We start from the raw sequence: 15,000 nt of genomic DNA on the forward strand, positions 1-15,000 counted from the left end.
CACCCATAAACTAGAGCCTAAGAGAGGAGGAGGCCACCCACTTACCCCCAAAAAGCCCCGAGGAGAGAGAGAGAGAGAGAGAGAGAGAGAGAGAGAGAGAGAGAGAGAGAGAGTTCTCTCTGCACTGCCAACGAGACCACCATCAACCAACCCTCTGTCAAGCAATCAGACTCTGATAAGAATGATAAATATCTCCTTAAATATTTGCTAAACATTCTTGCCGATGAATAATGGGGGATTTGTCCTTTCGATCCCGCCGTTGCAACGGAACCCTTCACCCACAGTGGGAGGAGTTGTAACGCTGCTCTTCTGCATAATAAACGATTGAAAACCCTCAGGAATGTTTTTATACTCGGGGATCATCATGTCGAGGCCGAGTTTCTCGCCTCGAGGAAAAGGAGGAATTTGCTTGAAGGATTATCTGAATCAAAGGGAACGGCAAAGAGGATTTGGTGGATTTTCGAAGGATGGTCAAAATGACAGGAATGCAAAGGGTTTTTTAAAAGAGTTTGTTTAGGAAATGCCTGGTGGCCTGCCAATGTTTCTTGAAGGGTGGTCAGGGACAGGAAGAACTGACGAATGATTGTCGAATTGTTTCCCCAAGGGCGTTTAAATACTAAAAGGAAGTGCCAATGGATTTTTGGGACTTTTCTGATGGGTGAGTCAGGACAAAAGAAAGTGCAAAGGGATTCTTGGGTGCTTTCTGAGGGGTGGTCAAGACCAAAAGGAAGTGCCGAGGGTTTTTGGAACTCTTGTAAGGGCGTGATTAAGACAAAAAGAAAGTGCCAAAGGATTTTTCAAAGTTTATTATGGATGGTCAAGAGAAAGAGTGCCCAGGGTATTTGGGAGTTAATGAGGGGTGGTCAGGACAAAAGGCGCCAAGGGATTTTTTGGGTGTTTCCTGAGGGGTGGTTAAGTCAAAAAAGAAAAGTGCCAAGGGATTTTTGGGAGTTGTGTCCTGAGGGGTGGTCAAGACAAAAGAAAAAGTGCCAAGAGATTTTTGGGAGTGTCCTGATGGAGGGTCAAGACAAAAAAAAAAAAAAAAATCGGGATTTTGAGGAGTTTCCTGATGGAAGGGTAAGACATAAGAAAAAATGAAAAGGGATTTGGGGAGTTTCCTGATGGATGGTCAAGACAAAAAAAAAAAAGAAAGTGAAAAGGGATTTTAGGGTGTTTCCTGTCAGATGGTCAAGACAAAATGAATGTACCAAGGGATTTCAGGGAGTTTTCTGACGTGGGATCAAGACAAAAATGAATGTATTGTGATTTTCAAGTTTCCTGGAGGGTGGTTGAGACAAGAGGGATTTTTAAGTACTTCTTGAGGAACAGTACAGAAAGACACTGTCGATAAGATTTTTTAAAACCTTGTGTGGAACTACCAAGAAAAGAAGTTGTGTTTTGATTATAGAATGTTTCTCCCAGCGGAAGTTGAAAAAATACAAGGTCATTTAGTATTTCTGTAAACTTGACTTCAATCTAGCTTCGTGAGATGCTACTTTACTAGACACCGCCCCCCACCCCTCATCTTGGTTAAATTCTGAGTTTTAATTTTGTCTCGTGAAAGGCTGATATCTTAGACCACCCGCCTCATCCTGCGACTGAAGAAGTACAAGGTTGTTTATTATTTTTCTTAACTAACTCTTAATTTTGCCCCATGAGAAGCTAGTTTGTAGGACACTCCCCGCTTCCAAACCCAAGGGAAGGAGTCAACTAAACTAAACATATACACGTAGCACAGACGTGCCTAAATAAAGTTGTCGAAAGTATCTCAAGCGTTGGTCTAAACAAAAGGAAATGCAAAGTGATTTTCGGGAGTGCATCCTTTGAATGGGACCCCTTTCTCCTCCTCCTCCTCTCCTCCTCCTCCTCCTCCTCCTCCTCCTCCTCCTCCTCCTCCGCCTCGGCCTCCTCCTCCTCCTCCTCCTCGGCCTCCTCCTCGGCCTCCTCCTCCTCCTCCTCCTCCTCCTCCTCCTCCTCCTCGCGTGAGAGGTGCCGTTTACAGAGGCTCCAAGGACGTCCTGGGTGCTACAGTCTCATTCCCCCGCCCCCTCCCCCACCCCCCTGTAACCACACCCGTGTTTCAAGGTTTGTCTATGCATTGGAGCTCTAATAGAGGGGCGGAAGATGGGGATTTATATCACTGAGGGTTGGGAATACCTGCTATCTTCTATAGAAAGGGCCGTTAGGATTTCATGGGGATCAGTTTCTTTTATTTAGTTATGTTCGAGTAAACCACTCTATTTCTGATTATTTTTTTATGAATGAAGTAAAAATCAAAGTTTATTTTCGTTTTTATATGGATCTTTCTATTTATGATTTTTGCTTTTGGGAAGAAAGGGCGTTAGGTTTTATACATGGATCAGGCAGGGCAGCCGATCGAGACCACAGGTCTACCCCAAAGCCAAATCAAAAGTCCTTATGTGCTTACCCCATACAAAAATTTTGTTGAAGAAAAAAGTTGTTGTAAAAATGAAGTGGAGGTGAAGATTATTTTGATGCATATAAGGAATTTTCTATTTCTGATTTTTTTAAATTATAAATGAAGTATAAATAAAGATAATTTTATTCTCACATGTGATTTCCTATTTCTGATTTTTTTTGTATGAGTGAAATATAAATGAAAGTTATTTTGATGCGTATTTGTCATATTGAAAGGTCTCAGTGAATGGATTACGAAATCATTTTATTTTACTCCTCATGTGGATGCGGTGGAGCCATTTTGGTAAAAAAAAATTTGCTTATTTAGGACTGCATATATTTAATCCTCATGCGGTGCACTGTAGGCATTACTTAAGGTTCTTTACAGCGTGTCTTCAGCCCCTAGCTGCAACCCCTTTCGTTCCTGTTACTGTAGCTCCTTTCTTATTCTCTTTCTTCCATCTTATTTTCCACCCCCTCCTAACTGATTCATATTGCAACTGAGAGGTTTTCCTCCTGTTACACCTTTCAAACCTTCTTACTGTAAATTTCCGTTTCAGCGCTGAATGACCTCATAGGTCCCAGTGCTTGGCCTCTGGCCTAAATTATATATTCAGCTCAACTATATATATTTAGTGCATCAAATAAAGTCTCTGGGCGTAGATTATGAAAACGGTGATTCAAATTCAGTGGGCATCCCGCCCCCCCTCACACACACCCCCAGTTATGGGGGACCCAGATCACTGATGTCAAAATTTAAAAGTATAAACAATTTTCAAGGAAGGTCAAAGGTAACTTTAGCACTGCTAAGTAAAGAATGTGATTTCAGTACAAATGGGCTTTGACAAAAAATGCCTTTGTTATTAAAGTAATTTTGTGTAACCTCTTGAATTTCAGATGAGGTCAAGGACATGAAGTTTTGTTTGCAATTTGTTCATTTCACTACATTTGTCTTTTTATACTGAATGAATAGTGATGGCAGTAGGTTCGTGTGATTGTGCGGCCAGAGAGATGTGGCAAGGAGTAAATATATATTTTAAAAGTTCTGTATATGTATTTGTAATGAGTATGTTTTCTGTATCAATACAACTCCGAAATAATGGTATTGTAACTTATATTTTGATATAAAGCTTTTAATGACTCTCAGGCATTCTCCTAACACCAGGCAGGCCACCACCTCTTCTACTTTTTACATTGTGGGAGTCAGTAACCCTCTGAGGATTATATGATTCAGAGCGTATTTCATCCCGTCCACTGCCAAGCTTTGGTAATCTCTACCTATGTCTGTTTTCCCTGATTTTTACAACCTTCCTTCCTTCAAGATGTTTCCCTAACGCTTGTTTCCTGTTGAAGCCACGCCCTTCTTCCAGTTTATTTCCGTTCACTCACGTTCTTCTGGCCTTCGCTGGAAAAGGGTACGAGGCTTCCATTACCAGTGCCCTTAGATATTTCTAAAAGGTCGAATATTTACAATTACTTAATCAAAAAGAAAAAGAATAAATTTCCAAAACAAGCTTGGTGACTGAAAATTAATCTGTCGAAACGAGGAGATGATTCCCCTTAGAGTTTTTATAAATGCCCAATGTCCGTCAGGAAGTCATTTGAACCTTACCGTTCCATTAGTTGGAATAGGGTTTTTGATTATAGAGGAGTACCCTCCTCTTCATTCCCTCTAGGTAATTACTATCCATTATCTTCTCCTATTAAGTTTGGCCGGTAATTAAGCTCTTATTCGGATGCGTTGTCTGCGTTCTGACAATGGAGGATTATAATTATCACGGTATATCTGTACAAATGAAGTAATTACACTAACTCATTTTTCCTTTATGAATATCCTAAATAACTGTGACGGGGTTGGCACAGTGACAACTAGCACCTAACGTGGTGCACTGTAGGCATCACCAAAAGGATGTTTAAAGCGTCCCTACGGCCCCTAGCTGCATCTACTTTTTAGCCTTTTACTTAACCTCCATTCCCTCTTCCTTCCTTCAATCTTGCTGTCCAGCCCCTCGATATATGACTTCTTTAGATCCTTGTACTTCATTTCCTTTATTTTCTGGATCTCTTTATCTTGCTGTCCAACCACTCCAACTCCCTCTTTTTATTATCGTGAGAGCTGAATGGCCGAATGTGCTATTCAGTGCTAGGCTTGACAGCCTAAATTTTCATCAGATCAAATCAGTCAATCATCACTATACTTTTGACATATCTCAAGTTATATAATGTTTATCTTTTCACCTGATTTGAACAAATATCAATTTCCCATATTTCATTATAGACAAAACTTACGGTTCTTTGCAACATCCATTCGGCCCTAGCTGCAACCCCTTTTATTCCTTTTACTATAGCTCTGTTCATATTCTCTTTCTTCCATCTTACTTTCCACCCTCTCCTAACAGTTGTTTCATAGTGCAACTCCGAGGTTTTCCTCCTGTTACACCTTAAACCTTTTTACTCGGTTTTCCCTTTCAGCGCTGAATGACCTCATAGGTCCCAGGGCTTGGCCTTTGGCCTAAGCTTTATATTCCTTTCCATTCCCATTGTTCATAATAAAAAGTAAAGAGTCGCCATCACCAGCTTATAAAAAGATAACGGCTCATGGAAAAGAAGAATCTCCAGCACCAGTTTATAAAAAGTTAAAGGCTCATGGAAAAGAAAGTCTCCCCAGCACCAGTGTATGAAAAGTATAAGACTCATGGACCAATATATATGATAAAATCCTAAGCCCAGTGACCTCCCTGGCCGTCCATAGAGCGGCATCTGTTCGACACAAAATCCCAGAGGATGCAGGAGAATATATTTTATATTTTGAGGGGAACATCTTATTAGGGTGTCCTCAGTAGCAATAAATATTTGGGAGAGAGTTTAGTTCGGGTAAATTCCGCTGTGAGTAGATTTGATTACTGGAAGTGTACGCGTATAGGTAGCGAACGTTTGGTCAGTGAATGATGAAGGATTGGAGAATATATTAAGTGTTTTTTCAAACCTTTTGCTTCTGAATTAATTTGTATGTATATATGTATATATATTTATATATATACATACATAATGATATATGTAAATATATATAAATATATGTATAATTATATATGTAAATATATATATACATATATATATATATATAATTGTAATACACACACATATATACAGATTATATGACCATGTAGTTTCCAACATGATCAATTTTATCATTCTGTTTTTATATATTTCATGAAAAGTCGATTTACTAGGAAAATGAATCAAGTAACCATTTACCGAGATTTTTCCTTTTCTGTTTTTATCTCTTCTCTCTCTCTCTCTCTCTCTCTCTCTCTCTCTCTCTCTCTATATATATATATATATATATATATATATATATATATATATATTATGTATTTATTTATTTATGTATTTATTTCGTGCTGCATGTTGGTCTGTTTCTGTCACGTTATCATCCGCTATCTGGCCAAAGAGAACAAGCAAAAAAAAAAAGAAAAAAAAAACGAAACTGGCCCTGCAAGCATCAGCTGACTCGCAGGTAACAATATTGGATTTCTGCTCGCACCTACTCGACGTGACGCTGACACCTCACTGTTTACTATACACCGTCCTTGACATTCCCGACTCTCAGAGAGGAGAAGAAGAAGAAGAATGAGGAGAAGGAGGAAAAGAAGAGGAAGAAGGAGGAGGAAAAGAGGAAGAAGAAGAAGAAGATGAAGAAGAAGAAGATGAGGAAGAAAGAGAAAAAGAAGAGGAAGAAGAAGGAGAAGAAGAAGAGAAAGAAGAAGAAGGAGAAGAAAGAGGAGGAAAAGAAGAAGAAGAAGAAGGAGGAGGAAAAGAAGAAGAAGAAGAAGAGGAAGAAAAAGATGAGGAAGAAAGAGAAGAAGAAGAAGAAGAAGAAGAAAAGAAGAAGAAGAAGAAGAAGAAGAAGAAGAAAGAGAAAAAGAAGAGGAAGAAGAAGAAGAAGGAGAAGAAGAAGAGAAAGAAGAAGAAGGAGAAGAAGTGGAGGAAGAAGAAGAAAAAGAAGAGGAAGAAGAGGGAGAAAAAGAAGAAGAAGAAGTAGAAGAAGAAAAGAAGAGTTCTGTATGAAGAAGAAGGAAGCTCCCTTCACAGTGAGGAGGTGAAGAAGAGGATTTAACAAAAGAGAGTTTGTCTTCTGCTTTCTTATCGTGTTTTTGTGGTTTTTGCTTTCTGTTTGTTATTGTTTTGGATGGATATTCAGTTTTTAACCTTTCTCAGACTCAAAGATTTTGGTTAGTTTTGGAAGAAGAAGCACTCTTGCTCCAAAATAAAAGAGGAAGAAGAGGCAGAACATAAAAGAAGAAGAAGTAGAAGAAGAAGAAGAAGAAGAAGGAGAAGAAGAAGAGATTGATTGTTTTCTGGTTCTGTATGTGGTGGCCACAGGAAGCCTCCTGCTCCCTTCACAGTGAGGAGGGTGTTCCCCAAGACGAGAGGATTTAACAAGAATGAGAGTTCGTTTGTCTTCTCTGCTTTCTTATCGTGTTTTTGTGGTTTTTTGCTTTCTGTTTGTTATTGTTTTGGATGGATATTCAGTTTTTAACCTTTCTCAGACTCAAATGCGATTTTTGAGTTAGTTTTGATTAGATTAGACTCAGCACTCGAGTTGCTCCATATCTTATATAAATACTGTTTAGAACAGTGCATTTTTTGACATCTTAATATACATATATACATACATACATATACCTGGGTACATACGTGAGTCACAAATTTATTTCTGTTATATATATGATTGTATATATATATATTTATATATATATATATATATATATATATATATTATATATATATATATATATATATATATATAATACTATTCTTCTAGCATTTTAATACATTTTTTATGTTTATCTATTTATTAATTTGTTTTTATTTTTAATAATAAGTAGGATCTCTTCTTTCTTTATTTCCCTTTACTTCCTCTTACTTCTTCCTAATGCACACCATAATATTCCTTGGAAGCTTGAATTTCAAATCAATGGCGATGTGGGCTTGTTCCATACGAATAGATTTCATCTACTGAAATATAGTAGTATATATATATATATATATATATATATATATATATATATATATATATATATATATATATACATATATATATATATATATATGTATATATACACACATATATATACATATATATATATATGTATAATCATAGATTACATAAAGGTATGGGATTTCATTTTTGTTGAGCAAGAGATCCTATGCTCCCCTTTACCCAGCTCCAGCACTCTCTCTCTCTCTCTCTCTCTCTCTCTCTCTCTCTCTCTCTCTCTCTCTCTCTCTCTCTCTCTCTCCACATCCGTTCGCTCTGCTTTCTTGTCATCTTGCTGTCAAGATGTTCTTCCACTTCCTCTGGTGTTATTGCAGCTGTGGGCTCTGCTGCCTCTTGCTAGTAAAGAACTTTGTTATAGTACTTTACCTCTACAGAGTATACTATATGTTTTTTTATGCCTCCCTCTCTGGAAGCTTGAATTTCAAGTCAGTGGCCCTATATGCTTGTTCCATATGAAGAGGGGTTTATCTTCTGAATAATAATAATAATAATAATAATAATAATAATAATAATAATAATAATAATAATAATAATAATAATAATAAACACCATATTCTTTGGAAGCTTGAATTTCAAGTCAGTGGCACCTGTGATCTTGTTCCATATGAATAGGGGTTTATCTTCTGAATAATAATATATAATAATAATAATAATAATAATAATAATAATAATAATAATAATAATAATAATAATAATAATAATCTCTTCTTTCTGTTTTTCTTATCGTCTGTGATTCCTTTCAGATGCGCACCATAGTACTACTACTACTACTACTAATACGAATAATAATAATAATAATAATGATAGATTATATGATTATTCTATGTTATAACAACATATACCTCCATCAGATTTTATGAGTTTTTGGAGAAATACGAGTATTTTGTGGCTCAAATAAAAGAAATTTTTTTTTAGGGTAGGGGTTGGGGGTGTTGTGTAACTTGTGTTATGGAGAGGGTGGGCGTTGGGGTGGGGTTTCAACCCCAAGGAGCAGGTGGATATCCAGGGCAGTATCCTTAGGATGGCTCATAAAAGCAGATTATCCTTTAGCTGTTATACTCCATAGTGGTTACTATTTGGGTCTCTTTTCCGGCCCCCCCCCCGGGGTAAATCCTTATTCATTCAAAATATCCTAAGCGTAATTCGTGTAATCCGCTTAGGATTACTTCTTTCCTTTTTCTGCCAAAGTAGTGCCCTAATATTATTCTCCTTGCATTTTAATACATTTTTATCTGTTTATTAATTTATTCACTTTTTTTTTTTTTTGCTATTAAGCGAGATCTCTTTGTTTTAGTATTTTCCTTTACCTCCTCTTACTTCTTCCTAATGAACACCATAATATTCTTTGGAAGCTTGAATTCCAAGCCAATGGCCCCCCGTGGTGGGCTTGTTCCATATGAATAGGCTTCATCTTCTGAATAATAATAATAATAATAATAATAATAATAATAATAATAATAATAATAATAATAATAATAATAATAATAATAATAATAAAAGTTTTGGGAGTAAAATCAGTCGAGTTTGTAGTCAGCTGTAGAATGTAAAGAACCTTCTTGAGGTTTTTTTAGCTCTTATTATTATTATTATTATTATTATTATTATTATTATTATTATTATTATTATTATTTCAGATAGCTGTTATGCAACTTAACCTTCTGCTACAAAGAAACTCATTCGAGAGATTGCGAAACTGCAATATAAACTCAATATCATCCACACGGCCATTCGATTTAATGAAGTTTGTTTGAAAGAGGGTCTTCTTCAGAGTGATTATTATTATTATTATTATTATTATTATTATTATTATTATTATTATTATTATTATTATTATTATTATTATTATTATTATTGAGAAGATGAACCCTATTCATATGGACCAAGCCCACAGGGGCCATTGACTTGAACTTCAAGCTTCCAAAGAATATTATGGTGTTCATTTGAAAGAAGTTGCAGAAGGCAACAGATAGTACAGAAAGAAGAGATCAGTTATTAGGAAAAAAACAGTTTAACAAATTATTAATAGATAAATTTTTTTCCGCTGAGAATTATTTATTTTATAAATCATCGTCCTAAATTGAAAGGATTTTAATGCTATCAAGTATTTTCACTCTGAAAGTCAGTTAATCTTTTCGTACCTGGACTCATGCGGTGCACTGTAGGCATTACTTAAGGTTCCTTGCAGTGTCCCTTCGGTCCCTAGCTGCAACCCCTTTCATTCCTTTTACTGTACCTCCGTTCATATTCTCTTTCTTCCATTCTACTTTCCATCCTCTCCTAACAATTGTTTCATAGTGCAACTACGAGGTTTTCCTCCTTTTACACCTTTCAAACCTTTTTACTGTCAATTTCCGTTTCGGCGCTGAATGACCTCAGGTCCCAGCGCTTGGCTTTTAGCCTCAAGTCTGTACATATTATTCTATTCTATTCCGTACCTGGATGTATTTGAAGAAATTAGGTGCTCTGTGTAAAGAATGTTTTAAACAGATATTAAACCTATTGTTGTAGATTTTTTTTATTTCGTAACATTCAGATGAAATGACAACTTTTTCCTATTTCAGATACAATTAGAATGATAATACCAGAATCTCTCTCTCTCTCTCTCTCTCTCTCTCTCTCTCTCTCTCTCTCTCTCTCTCTCTCTCTCTCTCTCTCTCTCGTGGTTGAATAGTCAAAATTTTCCTTCTCTGGTTATATTTGAAACTTAAAGACTTTCTCTCTCTCTCTCTCTCTCTCTCTCTCTCTCTCTCTCTCTCTCTCTCTCTCTCTCTCTCTTATTCTTATTCTTCTTCTTCTTCTTCTTCTTCTTCTGAATATTATTGAAGCTTAAAGAAAGATTTCTTCTCTCTCTCTCTCTCTCTCTCGCAGTTGAATAGTCTGAAATTCTTCTTTTCTGATTAATTTTGAAACTTTTATCATTCTTTTCTTTATGTCCATTCTTTGCAATGTATTCATCTGAAATAACTTTCCAGTAAGGAAGGCGCAAGTCAGCGTCGGTTCTCAGTGCTAATAAAGATTTACTTATCTTTTAAAATGGTGAAGTACCTATCAATGGACGTTAATAATTTTTTTTTCTTTTCAGGTGAGTATACTGCCAACTACCAACAAACACATACCGCCGTTTGTTTGTTTGTCTTTGTAAGTTATAATTTTTGCTTTCTTGTATAACTCATGTGTCAGAACTGTTTTCGTATAGATATGCCTTTCATTCCTGTCTGAATGCCTCTTCTGGGATTTCAAATATTATCATTAGCTGTTGGGGCAACTTATGGAAGAATTTGGCGATGTGCCCTCAAAAGACAGTTTTCCAGTTTCTTTCTTGTTTTGGCCTCAGAGTTTTTATTCACACACACATACATATGTATATATATATACATATATATGAATATATATATATATATATATATATATATATATATACATATATATATATATATATATATATATATATGTGTGTGTGTGTGTGTGTGTGTGTGTGTGTGTGTAATTTATTCATTTATTTATTTATTTATATGTGTGTGTAGCTATGAGTCCAGTGGTATGCTATTGTAAGAAGTCGTAAATATTTTAATTTTCATACTCTTTGTCGCTATGTACGGTAAAACACATCTTTTACATTAATGTCAGTCTTCACATTCTGTCTCCCGATGTGCATTACCACGCATATTCTTAGTTCAATCTGACTCTGATACACGGCCATTAAAATTTCTCCCGGAAGCTAAAAAATTAAACCTGTTACTCTCACAGAATTTTGCTTTGATGATGAAATTTTATCCCCGAAGAATCTCAAGTCTAGAGAGAGAGAGAGAGAGAGAGAGAGAGAGAGAGCCCATGTCAGTTACGAGAGGCTCTTTGTCTTCTTCTCGTAGCAAAGACGTTGTCTCATTTATTTAGCCCTTCTTCATTTCTTTATTAAAATCTCGGGGGAGGGGTGGTTGTCTAGGCAAGTAGAGAGGTGGACTGTGGTACTGTCTCCCTGAAGATGCTGTGCAATTGGAACTTCAAAAGAAGCAACATGCTACTTCGCTAAAACAATTCTCTTTGTATCTTAATAACTTACTTACATTTTTATCTATTTTTTTCTTTTCTGATCACTGATATCTCTTCTTTCTGTATTTCCCATTACCTTCTGATACTTCTTTCTAATGAACTCCATATTCTTTGGAAGCTTGAATTTCGAGGCAATGGCCCCTTAGGTTGGCTTGGTCCATTTGAATAGGGGTTTATCTTCTGAATAGTATATAATGATAATAATTTCGTAAGGTGGAAAACTATTGGTGCTGAATCTTGTAAGGTTGGATGAGATAGAAATTGTGCGTGATTGTTACATGTTTAATGTTTCTTTACCGTTTTTTTTCTAGTTGTCACACTTACAATATCTGTTTTTTTTTTTTTTTGAGAAAGGAATAGCCACTTTACAATAGACAAAGATTTTTTTATATATTTTTTCCTATTACTTCTACGTACGTCTTCCCTCTCTTTATTTTTGTTTTTACTAGTAATTGTAGGTTAAGACATTCTGTCGTTATTTTAAAGAAGTTCGACCTAACCGTAGATGATATTGGCGTTATGCATCACAAAGATTCACTGTAGAATTTCATTTGGCGAAAGAGATATATTTTATGTTATTTCAATATTGTTGCACATTCAGTATAACGGCAATAATATTACTAATGTTAATGATAATTGCACGTTATCATTATTATAATTCGAGATCATTATAATGATACAGTTAATCTTATTTAATTACCTTAGATTATCTGACTACTACTATTGCTAACAGTGGCTGATTATTATCATTACAGAACAAGCTAATTATAATTCATAAATATTAATAAGAGTGACGTTCCCTTCTTTAATAAAGAGTCCCTGTTGTATGTATCTGCGTATGAGAGAGAGAGAGAGAGAGAGAGAGAGAGAGAGAGAGAGAGAGAGAGAGAGAGAGAGAGAGACGGTCCACACCAGTAGATACTGGTTCAATCAAGTCCATTTCCTTGTTCGTGATTCCGAGTAGCGATCCCACTCCTCTGAATGTCGCTCGTTTTTGCCCAGATATCTGGTTAAAAAGGTTGCATGAATCGCAATTTTTGCCTCGGCGCAAAGTTTAGCTTTTTAGAAAGCGTTTTCACGTTGTTTAGAAAGTTTTAGAGTTTTCACGTTGTTTGGAAAATTTTAGTGTCTGTAGGTTTCAGTAAATCTTTGGTAGAAAGTTTTCATAGTTTAGAAAGCTTTTATACTGTTCAGAAAGTCTTCAGGAAAGTTTTTGTTAATATTGTTTAGAAAGTCTTTTCATATTGTTTGGAAAGTCTTAGAAAGTTTTCATGTTATTTAGAGGGTTTTAGAATCTGAAAGTTATAGAAAGTCTTTTCACATTGTTTAGAAAGCCTTTTCAGATTATTTAGATAAGCCCTTTCACATTGTTAAGAAAATAGAAAGACTTTTCACATGGCTTAGAAAGACTTTTCACATTGTTTAGAAAGACTTTTCACTTTGTTTAGAAAGACTTTTCACACTGTTTAGAAAGTCTTTTCACATTGTATAGAAACCTTTTTCTACATGGTGTAGAAAGACTTTTCACATTGTTTAAAAAGTCTTTTCACATTGTATAGAAAGCCTTTTCCCCATTGTTTAGAAAACCTCTTCCACAATATTAAGAAAATCTTTTTATATTAAATTTCCACATTGTTTAGAAAGCCTTTTCTCATTGTTCTTGTCAGATGCCGGCTGTCAGCTGGTACTTGATTTGACAGACCTTTTCCTTACGATAATTTTGAGAGCAGGAGCATCTAACTATTTTCATCCCCATTTATTCCCAGCTAGGGACAGTGCCACAGGACATTATCCAAAGGATATATGTACATATATATATATATATATATATATATATATATATATATATATATATATATATATATATATATATATATACATATACACGCGTACTCATAATCTTGTCCGTAGTGACAAATAAGCAGTACACAGTTGCACTCCCCAGCTGAGCCGAAATTGGGGAATCGTGGTAATGTCCTGCTCTACTTTTGTCTGCTTAGCATGAGACGTATGTAGTTCGTATTTGGGGCAATTTAAATTTGAAATTTAAATGTGAAGTTTCTCCGCATGCTCGGGCAAGAGGCGTGTTTGTGTTTCAAGAAGTTTACTGATGATAGCACAGAATTAACAGCACAGTCTGATTTTTTTGTTTTCTGTGAAAATTATCTAATAAATAGAATAAAAAATTAGTACAGTTTTAGTTTTCTAAAAAGAAAACTATTGTGCCGGCTTTGTCTGTCCGTCCGCATCTTTTCTCTCCGCACTTTTTCTGTCCGCCCTCAGATCTTAAAAGCTACAGAGGCTAGAGGGCTGCAAATTGGTATGTTGATCATCCATACTCCAATCATCAAACATACCAAATTGCAGCACCTCTAGCTTCAGTAGTTTTTATTTTATGTAAGTTTAAAGTTAATCCTAATCGTGCGTCTGGCAACGATATAGGACATGCCACCACCTGGCCGTGGTTAAAGTTTCACGGGTCGCGGCTCACACAGCCTTATACCGAGACCACCGAAAGATGAATCTATTTTCGGTAGCCTTGATTGCTTTTCTAGACCAACTAAAAGATAAAGAAAAATACGCATGCGACTTATATGCAACAGAACGAACAAAGGTTTTTAGCACTTGTGGCAAGAACGTATTCGTATTACACGAAAGCGTACTAAAGATCGCACAGTAAGTTTATTGCAACGTCTGAATTCCGTGCTTATTATCTAGAACTGAGACCAAAATTTGTATAATTATTAGACCATTTAAAAAGAGATTTTAAAATATCCAATCAGCTCATTTCTGACAGAACAAACACGTGGTTTTAGACGTAATGACGTGGACTAAAATTTCTATAATTTTTTTCTAGCGCATCAAAAAGATGCTGTAAAATATTCAATCAACTTATTTCTGACTGAAAAAAACATGGTTTTAGACGTAATTTTAGACGTCAAATATTAATGCGACTTATTTCTGACAGAACAAACAGATGGTTTTAGACGGTGATTTTAGACGTAATGACGCACGTAGACGCTGCGTGTCTGGAACAGAACAAGCCCTTGATTTCAGACTTCGCGTCTCTTGGCGCGTTCCGGTGAATACCAGAATTCGGCAGATGTCATGTCCACAGAGCTGAAATAAATGGGTTTTCTTCTTCTTCTTCTTCTTCTTCTTCTTCTTCTTCTTCTTCTTCTTCTTCTTCTTCTTCTTCGAGTGCCGCTGGATTGCAATTCATCCTTCTCTACCTGAGGTTGGTCCGAACCCACCCGGGAAACAGTGTAAATATTATTTTTCGGATTTAAAATATTGGAATATGAACTGGAATATAAACTTTAGGCCAAAGGCCAAGCGCTAGGCCCTATGAGGTCACTCAACGCTGAGAATAACGTTGAAATAATTGTTGGGAGACTGGAAAGTAATAAGGAGGAAAGAGAATAGGAACGAAAGGAGTTAAAGCTTGGGGCCGAAGGGACGCTGCAAAG

The 15,000-nt window shown here is 36.0% G+C and overlaps 1 protein-coding gene across 3 annotated transcripts in view; it reads left to right on the forward strand.

The window, feature by feature from the left end:
* The window catches only part of LOC136847338 (uncharacterized), a 290,868-nt gene that overhangs the window by 136,024 nt on the left and 139,844 nt on the right, over positions 1-15,000 (forward strand). Inside the window, exon 2 of one of the 3 annotated variants that reach the window (XM_067118919.1) lies at positions 10,563-10,618. The exons of the other annotated variants lie outside the window; for them this stretch is intronic. The gene's annotated coding sequence lies outside the window, so the exon portion shown is untranslated. The remainder of the gene's footprint in view (positions 1-10,562; positions 10,619-15,000) is intronic. 3 annotated transcript variants of the gene reach the window in all.

The sequence above is a fragment of the Macrobrachium rosenbergii genome, chromosome 16, assembly GCF_040412425.1.
Source record: "Macrobrachium rosenbergii isolate ZJJX-2024 chromosome 16, ASM4041242v1, whole genome shotgun sequence".
NCBI lineage: Eukaryota > Metazoa > Arthropoda > Malacostraca > Decapoda > Palaemonidae > Macrobrachium > Macrobrachium rosenbergii.